Source organism: Hippocampus guttulatus, chromosome 3, assembly GCF_054856545.1.
Source record: "Hippocampus guttulatus isolate MCC_2025c chromosome 3, RoL_Hgut_1.0, whole genome shotgun sequence".
NCBI classification, from domain to species: Eukaryota; Metazoa; Chordata; class Actinopteri; order Syngnathiformes; family Syngnathidae; genus Hippocampus; species Hippocampus guttulatus.
Genome location: NC_141263.1, coordinates 28052171 through 28066005, shown reverse-complemented (window position 1 = coordinate 28066005; position 13835 = coordinate 28052171). Strand labels below are relative to the sequence as shown.

Sequence of the window (13835 nt, the reverse complement as noted above, 5' to 3'; positions counted from 1 at the left end):
CCGAATTGATGGGACTTTCCATCACTGGAGAGTTGGTGCGAAGTGGTAATGACCTTCGGGTCAGCAAAATCCCGCGGGACCGCGTCCGGCGGTATACAAATCCACCGCAGTCCTGGCGTTAAGCGCCTAGCAAGGTGGCGGACCGGATCCCCAAGCCGACCATTCCCATGGGTTATGAAGGAATGCCCACCCTTCAAAATAAAACACTGGGCCCGGCGCACCCACGGTCCAACCTCGGGTGCTGCAGACCCCCTGGACCACCACCGTCGGCCACCGCGCTGCCGTGGACCCTGGCCACGCGGTCGAAGTGCGGGGGCGGGGTTGCGACCCGTCCCCCTCCCTCACGCTACATAGCCCCCAGGATGGCGATTCTCCCCCCCCCCTGCCCCCTCAACCCATTTCCCCCCTCTCCCGATCCCCTCAACCTCAAGAAGTCCGGCGGCGACGGCGCGGGGCGTCGGGGACAGGCTCAGATGAGGGCCCACGTCCCTAGCTCCACAACCACACGTCGGCGGCCGTGGCACGATGGTCGCTCCCCTTGCGAACTGGTGATGGTGCAGGGGAGAGGCAGCGACCACGGTGGCGGAGCAGGACTCTCTAGTCGCAGCGCTGCTCCCCTCAATCCGAGGAAGGGCCAATAAAAGGCGGCCTAAACACGCCCATCACCGCGACCGATCGGCTGGGGACCCGCCTCCAGCAGTTTCATCCTTTATGCGGGCGAAACAAATACAAATACAAAAACCGGACTGCTTTCCTGGAAATCGGCGCTTGGAATGTACGAACCCTGATGGACAATGCAAGAGCAAAGAGACCGGAGCGCAGGACTGCCCTCATCGCCCTTGAGATTCAGAAGCTCGGCCTGGACATTGTGGCCCTCTCCGAGACCCGTCTCCCTGGTGCCGGGCAGATCGAGGAGCCTCGGCACGGGTACACCTTCTTCTGGAGCGGACGAGCTGTGGAGGAGAGAAGAATTCACGGTGTAGGGTTCTGCGTTAAGTCACGTCTGGTTAGGGATCACAACATCATCCCCGTAAGAACTTCTGAGAGACTCATGTCCATCACCCTACCTCTGTGTCAATCCCAATCCCTTGTCATCATCAGCGCCTACGCACCTACCCTGGACGCCTCGGAGGAGGCGAAGGAGTCCTTCTATGCCGCGCTGCGTGGCCTGATCCTCCGCGTCAACCCCTGGGATAAGCTCTTGGTTCTGGGGGATTTCAACGCGCGGGTGGGCCGGGACCATCAGCTTTGGGGAAGGAAGGCGTTGGCAACTGCAACGAAAATGGAGAACTACTCCTTGGTCTCTGCGCAGAGACGGAGATGGTAATAACCAACACACTGTTTCGGATGGCCAACAAGCACAAGACCACCTGGCAACATCCAAGATCCGGCCACTGGCACCTGATCGATTACGTCCTTACCCGAATCTGCGACCGATCCGACGTCATGGTCACGAGGGCCATCCGCTCCATGGATGACGGATGGTCCGATCACAGGCTGGTAGCCTCAAGACTTAGGCTGAAGATCGCGCCTGCGAAAAGAAGGAAGAAGATCCCCAAGAGGATACTTTTCAATGTTGGGCTGCTGAGGAATCCCCAAGTCCTCGAACAGTACCAGACGTCCCTCGCGGACAAACTGGACACTCAACCTCGGACCCCTCCTGCCACTGTCCACTCAGACTGGGAGCACTTGAAAACTGCGCTCACCAAATCCGCGGAAGAGGTCCTCGGTGTCCAGAAGAGGAGAAATCCCGACTGGTTTGCCGAAAACCTGGAAGAAATTGAGCCACTGATTTCAAGAAAGAGAGAGGCTCGCATTGCATGGCAGAACCGCGTATCCTCCAAGAGACTTGAAGAAGCCTACCGGGCGGCCAAGAGTGAAGCACAGAGAGAGATACGGAGGATCCAAAATCAATGGTGGGTCAACTTTGCCCACCAAATGCAGAGTTTCGTTGGCCGTCACGATACCAGATCCTTCTTCGAAGCAACGAGGAAGATCATCGGTCCGGCTCACAGTCCTCCAATGGCTGTGAAGGCAAAGGATGGCACAATCCTGCAGGAAAAGGAGGATACTCACCAACGATGGAAGGAGCATTTCATGGAGCTCCTGAACCGTCCGACATGTGCAATAGACGGTTTCCTCGATCCTGTCCCCCAGCTCCCCGTGCAACACTGGATGACGGAGCTGCCGACTCTCCGGGAGATCTCCGGAGCCCTGAGGAGGATGAAGAAGAACAAAGCTGCTTGAGTCGACGACATCCCCGTAGAACTTTTACAAGCTGGGGGTGCACATCTCCTCACCCGCCTCCACACCTTCATCCTTCAATGCTGGGTCGAGGAGACGGTGCCTGGGGAACTGAAGGACTCCGTCATCGTCACGATATTCAAGAAGGGCGACAAACTCGACTGTGGAAACTATCGTGGAATTTCCCTGCTGTCAACTGCTGGAAAACTCATCTGTCGTATACTGGCCGACCGACTCACCTGTCTCGCTGAGCGGGTTCTTCCGGAGTCCCAGGCGGGCTTCCGTCCAGGAAGGGGAACCGCGGACATGGTGTTCTGCGCCAGACAGCTCCTGGAGAAGTGCCGGGAGCAGCGGAGGGAGTTCCACGCCATCTTTTATGATCTGGCCAAAGCGTTTGATTCTGTGCCCCGAGCAGCACTCTGGAAAGTGCTGGAACGTCAAGGCTGCCCCCCCAAATTCATATCCCTCATCCGGATGTTTCACGATGGCATGAAGGGTTGCGTCCTGACTCAGGGCGAAATGACTCCCCCATTCCCGGTTCGGACCGGAGTCAAACAGGGCTGCACGGTGGCGCCGACGTTGTTCTGCCTTTACATTGCCGCGCTCATCCACCACGTCACCACTGTCCAGGAGCACGGAATCACTCTACGCTACCAAACTGAAGGGTCGCTCTTCAACCTCAGCCGTATGAGGAGCAGGCGGGGGACCATGGTCACGACCGTCAGCGAACTCCAATACGTTGATGACAATGCTGTGGTCTCCAACTCCTCCGGGGGCCTCCAGCTCATCGCGGACGGCTTCGCCGCGGCGTACAGGACCTTTGGCCTCTCCGTCAACACCAAAAAGACAAAGACCCTCCACCTGAACCATTGTCCACCCCAAATCACCATAGACGACGAACCCATCGAGCAGGTCTCGGCGTTCCCTTACCTGGGCAGCATTATCCAGGAGGACGCCGGCCTCACGGAGGACCTCACTTACTGTATCCAGGCAGCCCACACAGCCTTTGGACGCCTCGGTCGTCGGGTCTTCAGGAATCACGCCATTTCCACCAACACGAAGATCATGGTGTATAAGTCTGTCGTCCTCCCGACCCTTCTCTATGGCGCCGAATGTTGGACCCTCTATCGGAGCAGCATCAAGAGGCTCGAGAGGTTCCACCAAGGACGACTCCGATCTCTCCTCAACGTTTCCTGGGAGGAGAGAGTGACTAATAATGAGATCCTCACCCGGGCTGGCCTCACGAGTATCGAGGCCGTGATCACCCTGGCCCAACTGCGGTGGGCCGCCCACGTGCAGCGGATGAGCAACGACCGTCTCCCGAAGCAGCTCCTCTACGCGGAGTTGCTGGGGTGCACCCGTCCCCGCGGTGGCCCGAAAAGACGATTCAAAACCTGCTAAAGGGTCATCTTCAGCGGTGCCGGATTCCCCCGGCACAGTGGGCTGACCTGGCCGCGGATCGGGCGGCCTGGCGTGGGGCTGTGCGGGGCGGGGTCCGGGTCCTCGAGACTCGACGCGTCGCTGCGGAGGAGGACCGGCGAGCGCGGAGGAAGGAGAGGGCCCGGCAACTGCCCGGCCCCCCAACCCACTTCTGTCAATCCTGCGGGCGGGGCTTTCGGGGAAGACTGGGCCTCCACAGTCATCGGAGACACAAGCACCAGGAGCCATCGCCTTGTCCTGGGGGCCGCATTCCTCGATAACGAGGGCCTTCACCGACCGATTTCTCTAAAATCTTATTCGTATACTGTACGTTCTTTTAGTCAGATACTTTTTATTTCTTCACTCTGCTTTTAAATGTCGCATGCTCTTTGTACCTTGGCCATCCTGACATTTCTCTGAACGCGAATGACAATTGCAGCGGCTCCTAATGGCCACAGGGGCAATAAATCAGGCGAACATTTGCACTGATTGTCTTTGCCGCAATTCCACTTGATGTCCGCCGTCCTTTCTGTCTTTTCTCCCACTGTCTTGTGTATGCCGTCCAGTTAGCATTGTACTCCCACGTGTCCCATAATGCTTTGCTTCACACATCAACTTCCATGCTTCATGTGACCTTTCCACCTAATTCCAGGAATAAACGCCAAACACGTGTTAGCGCTTTGGAAGGCGCCCAGCATACATGAGCGATGATGATGATGAGATGATGATGATGGCGATGACAGGTCTGCAGGGGATGCTCCAAACATGTCAGCCGCTCCCATCCACGCCCGGCGACTCCCCGCAGCCCCGCGGGAATGATGTTCACCTCAATTTGAGCGCCATTCCTCTCAGTCTCCTCTCACTCTCAAAAGAAATTGTGTGGCTGTTGTCAAACTGTTTTGATCTTTTTTGTCTGATTTTAGACTTTGTTTATTTTTATTGTTTTAGTTATTTGTTCAGAAAAATAGCAATCGATAGTACAACATTGAAAAAAAATACTTCAGGAATGTAATGAATGAAATGGTTTGTGAATCATGATTTGATGCATTTATTTTACCTCAGAAGTGCGTTAACATTAAGCTAATGGCATTTATCAGGCAAAGTAATGTGGCGTTTGGTTGAACACATAATGTGTAATTCTCTTGATTTTATGTTTAGTTTGACAATAAACGTCAACTTGGAATAGCAATAAGAAGCTTATAGCTCTTTTGGGGAAAATGTTTACTTGGGACTCGAGATCAAAATTGGCCGAACAATGGCTCGTACAGTATCTTGCACGATACTGAACGATGAAGACAACCCACCGGCCAACATTTCCTGACCGTTTCGTCAGAAAGTTTAACATTGTGTTTCACTGCATTCGAATGTTGGCTGCATTTTCGTCACTTACGCTGCACTTCCTCTCTCCACTTCCTACTTCCTGTCTGACCGTGCGAAGCTCCTCTTGTCAGGGCGAGGAAGGACCATGTTTGTTTATTGTCATCAGGAAACATCATGTTCACGTTGCGTTCGCGTTGTGTGCATGCGTGTGTGTGTGTGCGTGTGTGTGTGTGTGCGCGTGTGTGTGAGTGTGTGTATGCGTGTGTGTGTGTGTGTGTGTCTGTGTTCACAACATGTCAGCCATGAAGCCTCAATGCTTAAGTTTGTACTTTATCTTTTCGTTACTTCAGCAAAGTTGTCAGGGTGGAATGGACTGATTCATGAAAGCATGAATGAAGGGTGGAGCGAAAGTTAGCATTCTAATGAAACACACACACAAAAAAAATAAAAAAAATACACACGCTCACGCTCTCACAGGTTACACTCTGCTGGCAGAGTGCATGCGAGTGTGCGTGGGTGTGGGTGTGTGTGTGTGCGTGTACATGTGTGTGCATGTTTGTCTTTACGTGGGAGTGTGTAAGCAAAAGAGACAAGCAGGAGGACACATTCGATCGTTTCCAGCATTCACGAGTGACTGTCCATCCGTCAACATCCTCCCCATCCTGCCTGGCCCCTCCCCCATGACCGCACCTGATGAGACATCTAATCTTCAAGCCTCCTGCGCTTTTTTTTCTCCACATTTTGTCCTGGGCCTCTATCTTGACTGACTGATTCCGCCAACTGTCAAGTTTTCTGGTTAAAAGCAGTTGCTTTGTCGATAGTTTTGCTTTGTAAGCTCCAGTAGGCCACAACTCATGTCCAGACAGTCACACACAGACTCCCGGGGTCACTTACTAGGCCACGACCCTTAAAGGCAACAAATGAATATGACACTTAGTATACACACTAATTACGCTCGATAAAATCAACCTAATTGTTTACAGATTCTTTCATTTTCTTTGATGATGAATTTATGCAGTGCCATTCGGCGCAATTGTTATTTATTAAAATCTCGTTTTAAAAAAACGGGATGTATTTTGCAGGGCGGAGATTTATTCCATGCAGCAGCAACCCATTGGGTAGAATGCTAATAGCTTCCCACGCTTACTGGCTACAATGTACACGCATCAACGTGTGTGTGTGTGTGTGTGTGTTTTGTGTGAGTGTGTGTGTGCGCGTGTGCAGGAAGCCCAGCGGTCAGTCCATTAGCCTGATGGAGTTTCTATTAAATTAGAAAGTCTCTCGGTCTTGCTCTCTCACTTCCCCCCACAGCCCCACCCCTCCCAATCACATTAGTGGTCTTATCTCATTTACTGAGGCTGTGCAGGCAGAGGGGAGTATGTGTTCGAGTGCATGTGTGTGTGTGTGTGTGCGTGAGTGTAGGGAGAGATGCCGGTGGAGTTATGATGCCAACCAAAAGAAGGACGAGACCTCATAAATATAAAGGTTAATTGATAGGAATTGACAGTTATACGCGTGTACGTGTGCACACAACTGAACATCAATGTGTGTGTCTGTGTGTGTGTGTGTGTGTGTGTCTGTGTGTGTGTGTGTTTGTGTTTATTTCCACTAAAAACAACACTGTATACGTTCATTGTGTCGTTGCACTAATTCAAGTTTGTAGCAGGAGGCAATGACAGACACCTTGACAAAAAAGGACACATGCATACATTTGGGGTCCGAATACACTCAACGCCGTTTCATTCCGGAGGCGATCCTGCGCCGTTCTTTTTACACTTTTAATAAAAAAACATGATATCATCATGTATATTCAGAATCATTTTAGTACACAGTATTAAAAGAAAGTGACTTTGGGCTTTTCCATGTTAAGGGACTCCGCAGCGACTCCTCAGCATTTCGTTTGGTCCAATCTCTATACCACATGCAACTTAGCCGGGGTTGGGACCAGCAGAGGCTGGGAATTGATCGGTGCACTGACCGGGAGTCGAAACCACATCGTCTGTGGGAAAGGCAACTTTATTGGTGAACAACCAAAAGATCAACGGGTAAAAGACAGACAGACAGACGGCATCCTGAGACAATGCGTGCCTGGAACATATCATCACAAGTTGCGTGTGTGTGTGTACACAACAGACAACGCGCCTTTAACCAACTTGAAAATGAGGGTCTACATCGACACCAACAATTCTAATAACTGCCTTGGACACAGACGAGCTAATGCCGTGGTGGCGTCTTTGGAGTATATGTGTGTGTGTGTTTTGCATACTTCTTAAATTGTCCCAAGGTGACACTCGGTCGTGTGCAACGTGAACCTGCACACGACATCATATACGTCGGCTGTTTCCATGCAAGTGGTGCTGCTGGCTTTTGTCAAACGTCTTCATGGTGAACTGCATCTTTGCGAGCGTGTAAAGTCGAAACGAAGGCAAAGAAAGATGCCCATGTGGCCTCAAAAATCACATTCAGTGCTCAAGCAGTTACAGGAAGTGATGTCATCGAGCGGGACTCTTGCGATTGGTTAGCATTTCATCTAGAGCTTCGCTGACCTTGGCTGATTAGGCCTGCATTTGTCCACAGCATGCTCATGTGAGGACATAAACACCCCCTTTCACACAGACCGTTTAAAAAAAAAAAAAAAAATTCGACAAAATGGACAAATGAAGTCTCATTGTGTTAGCATGATGCTTATTTATCCCACGTTGTTTTTTGTGCGCTTGAGACATATTTCTCTGCCGTCTGTTCTTTCCACGTTGATGCCCACGCTGGCAAAAACCCGACTAAACCTGAGGTTCCGTGGCCCCTACTGCTTGTTTTTGCAAAAGAGAAGTCTCCATCGAGTCCAAGCGATTCTCTTGTGTCGACTCATTGTCTGATCGCCATAACACCAATGCCACGCAGTTCACCAAGAGGCCAACAAGCAAATGAGAGTATTGACTTTCATACAGTCAGTGTGTGTGTGTGTGTGTGCGTGTGCGTGTGCGTGTGCGTGTGTGTGTGTGTGTGTGCGTGTGTGTGAGTGTGTGTGTGCGTGCGTGTGTGTGTGCCTCTTTAAGTTGATTGATGGAATTCCCAAGAGCTAAGCGAGAAAAGAGAGTCAAGTGAGATCACGGTTTCATTCAACTTCAGTATCGACTCAGCTAAGTGTGTGAGTGTGCGTGTGTGTGTGCGTGTGCGTGTGCGTGCGTGTGTGTGTTTCTGTTAGGCGTATAACGTCGCAGCCACAAAATAGGTTTCACATTTCCGAGGAATTTTTAGATTTCATTCGACCGCATAACAGGTAGTTCATGTGTTTCGAACTAAATTTCAACTTCCTGTTTTTTTTTTAACTACGATTTGTAACTTGAATCTCAAATGGTGGATTTCCAATATACCGTCAGCCGAGAGCGCACCATTTGCCACGTTCTATTTGAACTCGTCTCAAAGAGCACAATTAGCTGTGGCTAATGCGCGGCGTTAGCCATTAGCAGGACTCTCAATGCTAGCTGCTTTTATACACGTTTTTGTTTTGCTGTGTGATTTTTTTTTTTTTTTCCATCCCTGAGACAGCTTTCGGACACTTTCCCAAGTTCAATTTCCAGTTCAACAGTTACTGGATAACGTGTAGAAAAGTACAGTTGTATACTTTGATTAAGGTCTTTCATCGTGTTAAAAATGTAGTAAAATAGATTAGAATTCACTCAAGTGTACTGAATTGTCCAAAAAAAATCAAAACTTACTCAACTCTACTACCATTTGCTCAATGAAAGAAAAACACCGTCGTCTCGGCGTTATTGGACAACATTGAACCCTCACCTCATCGACGGCTTCAAGGTCAAAGGGCGACACGCTGATGGATGGTGATGAAGGAGGGCAAGGACCCCAGGGAGGTTCAGGTGATTTGAGCAGAGACAACGACAAAGAAAATGTGATTTGACTGGAAACGCAGCGTCACACGCGTCACCCTTCTTGACAACCACGCCGGAGAAACAATGAGCACACACATGCACGCACGCACGCTTGGCTTTCACACACCCACGTTCGGGTTTTTGCCAAACAGGGTGTGCGTTTCCTCTGGTGCGGTTCTGGGCTTTTAAAGCCAAGGTGAGGACGCAAGCGCCAAAACGGGCCGGCGAGGTGGCGCAAAGTGGCAGGAACTGAGGAAACTGAAAGGGTGGGATTGCTTGGAGTGATATCATCTCCTTCCCACCGCATTGTCTGAGTGTGCGTGTGTGTATGTGTCAAAAATAATGCAATGACTGAACACAGTAAATAATACATTCACTAATTGTGTCGTGGTAGATGGCAAGTGGTAGGGGAAAATACACCGATCATCTTCCCAAAGTTGCACAGCTTAAATCAATCATTCCATCCATCCATTTTCTGATCGGCTTTATCCTCACCAGGCGCGCGCGGTAAACTTTACCATAAATTGCGCAGGCTTAAATCACGTCGATTGCTCTCAAAGAAAAGATTCTTCCCAAAAATGCGGGTCTGAAATTTCCCATCGTCTGGGAAGGCATCGTTCGGTGAATGCATCATCCAGCCAGAAGGGTTCATGTTCATCATCACAGCTGCACGCCACGAATAGACAAAGAGCAGACAAAGTGTCCGATAAATAATAGCCTGCAAATCTCCTCCTGGGCGTGTGCGTGCGCACGTGCGTGTCTATCTGTCTGCATTCCACAGGCCAATGAAGACAACCCACCGGCCAACATCTGAGACAAAGACATTCCATGTCACAACAAGCGACGTGTCTCTGACCCAAAACATGAAGGCCCCAAAATGACCCCAGCGACCTCGGGAATCACCAGATGACAGCTTGACGATGGGACAAAATTGGACTAAAATAAAATAGAACAAACCAGATTCATTTTAAAAGTTAATAGTTAGAACCGACAATAAAATGAATACAATTTTTTTTAAAAAAGTGAAGTCGACAATGAAAACATTTTCAAACAATTAATAGATTTTAAAATGTAAGTGAAATCAAGGAGATCACATTGAACAGATTTTTAAATGAAATTGAAAACTTCACAATTTTTTTCAGATGAAGAAAAAAGATCCACCCATCCATTTCTAACCTCACGAGGGTGGCAGGTGTGCTGGAGCCTCTCCCAGCTGTCTTCGGGTAATAGGCGGGGGACACCCTGAGCCGGTTGCCACCCAATCGCAGGGCACACAAAGACAAACGACCATTCCCGCTCACAAGACCTCGAAAACGGATGGATGGATGGATTGAGGGCGGCACCTTGGATGACTGTGTAGTATGTCCGCCTGTATTATGTCCAAATACATTTTTTATCATTTAAGTTAAACGCTGAGTACTTTAATTATTTTTCTTATGTGATGGACTTACAAACAAACACACACACAAATATACAAATTCAGCACATGTGCCGTGTAATGTTTTCCTCATTACCTTTATTGTGTTCCGCAGTTTTACGAGCTGTCTGGCCATTGGCTGTTGTTGTTGTTGTGGTGTTGATGACGGGTTGCAGTGAGAGGCGCTACGAGCACAGGTGGAATGTATCGTATTATTCGAATTGTTTTTTGTTTTTGTTTTTTTACGGGACGCAGGTGGACCAAACGACAAGTCTTAATGAAAGCCAGACTTTGCTTTGCAAACGCCACATCAGAACGTCACACTGTCTCACCTGCACATGCTGTCGTCTAAGATTAGAAGAAAAGACAGGAAGAGGGGTCACAACATTTCGAATGAAACAAAGATGAACAAAACATAAACTCTCCAAGAAATGAACAGTTCTTCAAGGAGCTAAATAATGTGCAAAATAAAGACAAAATATATTTCGTAATATTGCGTATAAACGTTTTCATGTTTTGTTTTTCGGAAATGACTGATGTAGAAAAAGTTGTTTTCGCATTAAGTCCTGCATTTTTGTACTCACTCCGAGGTAGCTTTTGGTGTCTGATTGGATGAATTTGATGTCAATCGCAAAAAGCGGCTCTGCGGGTCGTTTTATTCATTTTGTACTTCATCTTGTAGTTATTAAGATTTATATTATTTTTTAATTGTTAGTTTTTGCATTTGTTTAGCTTTCTCGTAGTTCTTTTTTTGTTTTAGCTTTTCTATTTTTTAACAGTTTTTTTATTTGTAATTTTTGCCGTGGTACTGTATATGTTTTGGTTCTTGTTGAAATTGTTGTTTGTTCTGTTGTTGTTGTTGCTTTTGGCGGTGCTGTTGCTGCTGCTTTCAATTCATTTTTATTATCAGTTTAAACCCAGCTGTTGAATACTATCGAATTTACAGTAGTTTAGGGCCTAAATGTAGTAGCTCTTTTGTTTCTTTGTCGGTTTGTGTCAGCAACTGACATTTAATGTAAAAAGCAAAAGGGGAAAAAAATACAATGAATATTTTATGAATGGGAAGAGAGTTCAAATGAATTTAAGTCGAGATTTGCCGCGACTTCAAACGTGATTTTATTTAAGTAGTTACAATGTTACTTAAATTATTGCCTGTAGATGGAATGAAAACCTTTATGACAGCCACTCTTTGACCCTGGCAGAAGTTACTTTTAATGTGATCATTTCCTTTCGGAAAAATAGCTCCAAGTCCAAACGGGAGCATCCTGGAACAGCTTGCGTGTGGTGTGTCCTGCTGTGCACTTACGCGGGCGCGTGCGTGTGAGTCTAAGTGTGTGCGTGTGTGTGTGTGTGTGTGTGTGTGTGGACAGGATGTACTATTGATTCACTTGTTTGACTTTCAGTGTGCTTGTGTGTTAATGATTAACTTCCAGTTTGAAGTTTTTACTGTCACTCTGTTGAGAATAGAGAGTTTATTATTATTTTATTGTGAATGACGGTGATATCACACTTGACTTTGGACAAAATGTAAGGTACACTCTGGATTGGTTGTCAAGTCAATCAAAGGCCGCACACGCAGATGAGTTGGCTTGAGGTGAGAATATATTACAAAGACAAGATATTTCATGTTCAAACTGATCAACTTTAAAACAATGAAGAGAAAACCGATGTCAGTCAATACAGTTTGGCGTTTCGAACTCTCCTATGCAAAGCAAAAGCCATTTCTCAACGACACCCAGCTTCTCCGGGCCCGAGCTCATCAAAGATGGACTGATTGGAAGTGGAAAAGTGTTCTGTGGTCTGACGAGTTCGCGTTTCAAATTGTTTTGGGAAATTGTGGACATCGTGTCCTCCGGGTCAAAGAGGAAATGAACCATCTGGTATGGCTGGTGCGGGTGCAAAGTTCAAAAGCCAGCATCTGTGATGGCACGGGGCTGTGTTCGTGCCAACTTACACGCATCTGTGAAGGCACCGCTAATGTAGAAAGGTTTTCGAGGAACATGTGCTGCCATCCAAGCAACGTCTTTTTCATGGACGCCCTCGCTTACTTCAGCAAAACAATACCAAACCACATTGTGCACGTGCTCCAACGGGGTGGCCTCGTAGTAAAAGAGTGCGGGCACTAGACTGGTCTGCCTGCAGTCCAGACCTGTCTCCCATTGAAAATTACAAAACGTAAAATACGACTGCTGAACATCTGAAGGTGAACATCAAGCAAGAATGGGAAAGTTCATGATTATTTGCGAAAAACCATGATGCTTAAAAGCCTAGACATTAAATACCTTGTCTTTTTAGTGTATTCGAGCAAATAGGTTTCACAGCTGTCTGTGCTTTATGTGTTGTGTTGTATTATTTTGTCATTTTATCTTAACTGTTCTGTTGACGGCGGCGCGGGCACCCGCAGCGGCTCCTCTCTCTCTCCTGTGATTGAGAGGAAAGATATTTCATCTGTGCTGTATGTTGCACATGTAGCACATTTGACAAGAAAGTTGACTTGAACTTGAATTCAAACTTGAACATGATTTGCAAATCATTGAACTCTGTTTTTATTTAAGTTTAACATAACATCCCAAATACATGTAAAAAGGAACCAAAAGTTTAGTTTACTAAAGTACACTAAAATGTACTTAACACGTATTAAATGCCACACTTAATTCTTTCAAATGCATACGTTAAAATGTCACGTTTTGTATTTTACATGGATGTCTATTTCAGTTTTCTTGATTTTTTTTGGGGGGGGGGGGTGTTGGCATTTATGGCTTGGTGTTTAGAATTTTATTTGGTTTTGACATACAGGTCGGGAAACACTGTTTCAGATCACGAGAAAGAGAGAGAAAAAAATCCGCCACTGTGAACAATGTACTTCCTTTCAAATCGGTCCGGCCATTGCCTGCTTTGTGTCTTCCAGGCTTTAAGTGCTGATTCGGCTTCCTCTCAGCGGCACACACGGCCCTGGTGTCCCGTGTGAGACAGGAAGTCAGGCCCTATGGAGCGTGACCTCAGCGCAGGAAGCCGGCCCGGGGAGGGGGAGGGGGTGGGGGTGGCCTTGTGAGCCCCTTAATGTCATAGACGAAACGCACCCACTGAGACTGAGCTAAAAAAAAAAAAAAGACTCATGTTTAAAATGTCTTAATTCGGTGTCTGCAGTTTAACTGGACCTGCCAGTCTGCAAGTCGTGGAGAGTCGGGTCATTTATGAACCCGCTCACTACTGCACTACAGTGTAGTCAAGTTGACATCCTACCAATGACTCAAAATACCTCCACTAAGCCTGAAGATTTGATTTGTAAGTAACTGCATGAAATTGTACAAAAATATATTCAAATATGCGCACTTAAAAAGAAGGAATTGGACAAGAAAAGTAACTCTGAGACTAAATTTCACTACAAATGTATATGATCATTCTAAAATGTGTACCAACATGTGCTATTTATTAAATTGTAAAAAAAGAAAATGTGCTACAATGTCTGCCGAAACTGCCCGATGGTAAATTTGGGCTGAAAATGAGCGAACATGGAGTAATGTGACAAACTCATAAAAAGTGAACTAAAA

At 47.6% G+C, this 13835-nt stretch overlaps 1 long non-coding RNA gene across 2 annotated transcripts; it reads right to left on the bottom strand.

The window, feature by feature from the left end:
• Positions 1–431: 431 nt before the first annotated feature.
• LOC147208104 (uncharacterized) lies at positions 432–1813 on the bottom strand. Of its 2 annotated transcripts, XR_015100374.1 has the most exons (5): positions 1707–1813; positions 1422–1531; positions 1117–1271; positions 784–953; positions 432–707 (listed from the first exon to the last, which is right to left on the bottom strand). It is a non-coding gene; the product is annotated as an uncharacterized LOC147208104 (long non-coding RNA). The 2 variants fall into 2 exon arrangements; XR_015100373.1 differs by lacking the exon at positions 432–707 and having other exon boundaries at positions 723–953.
• Positions 1814–13835: the final 12022 nt, after the last annotated feature.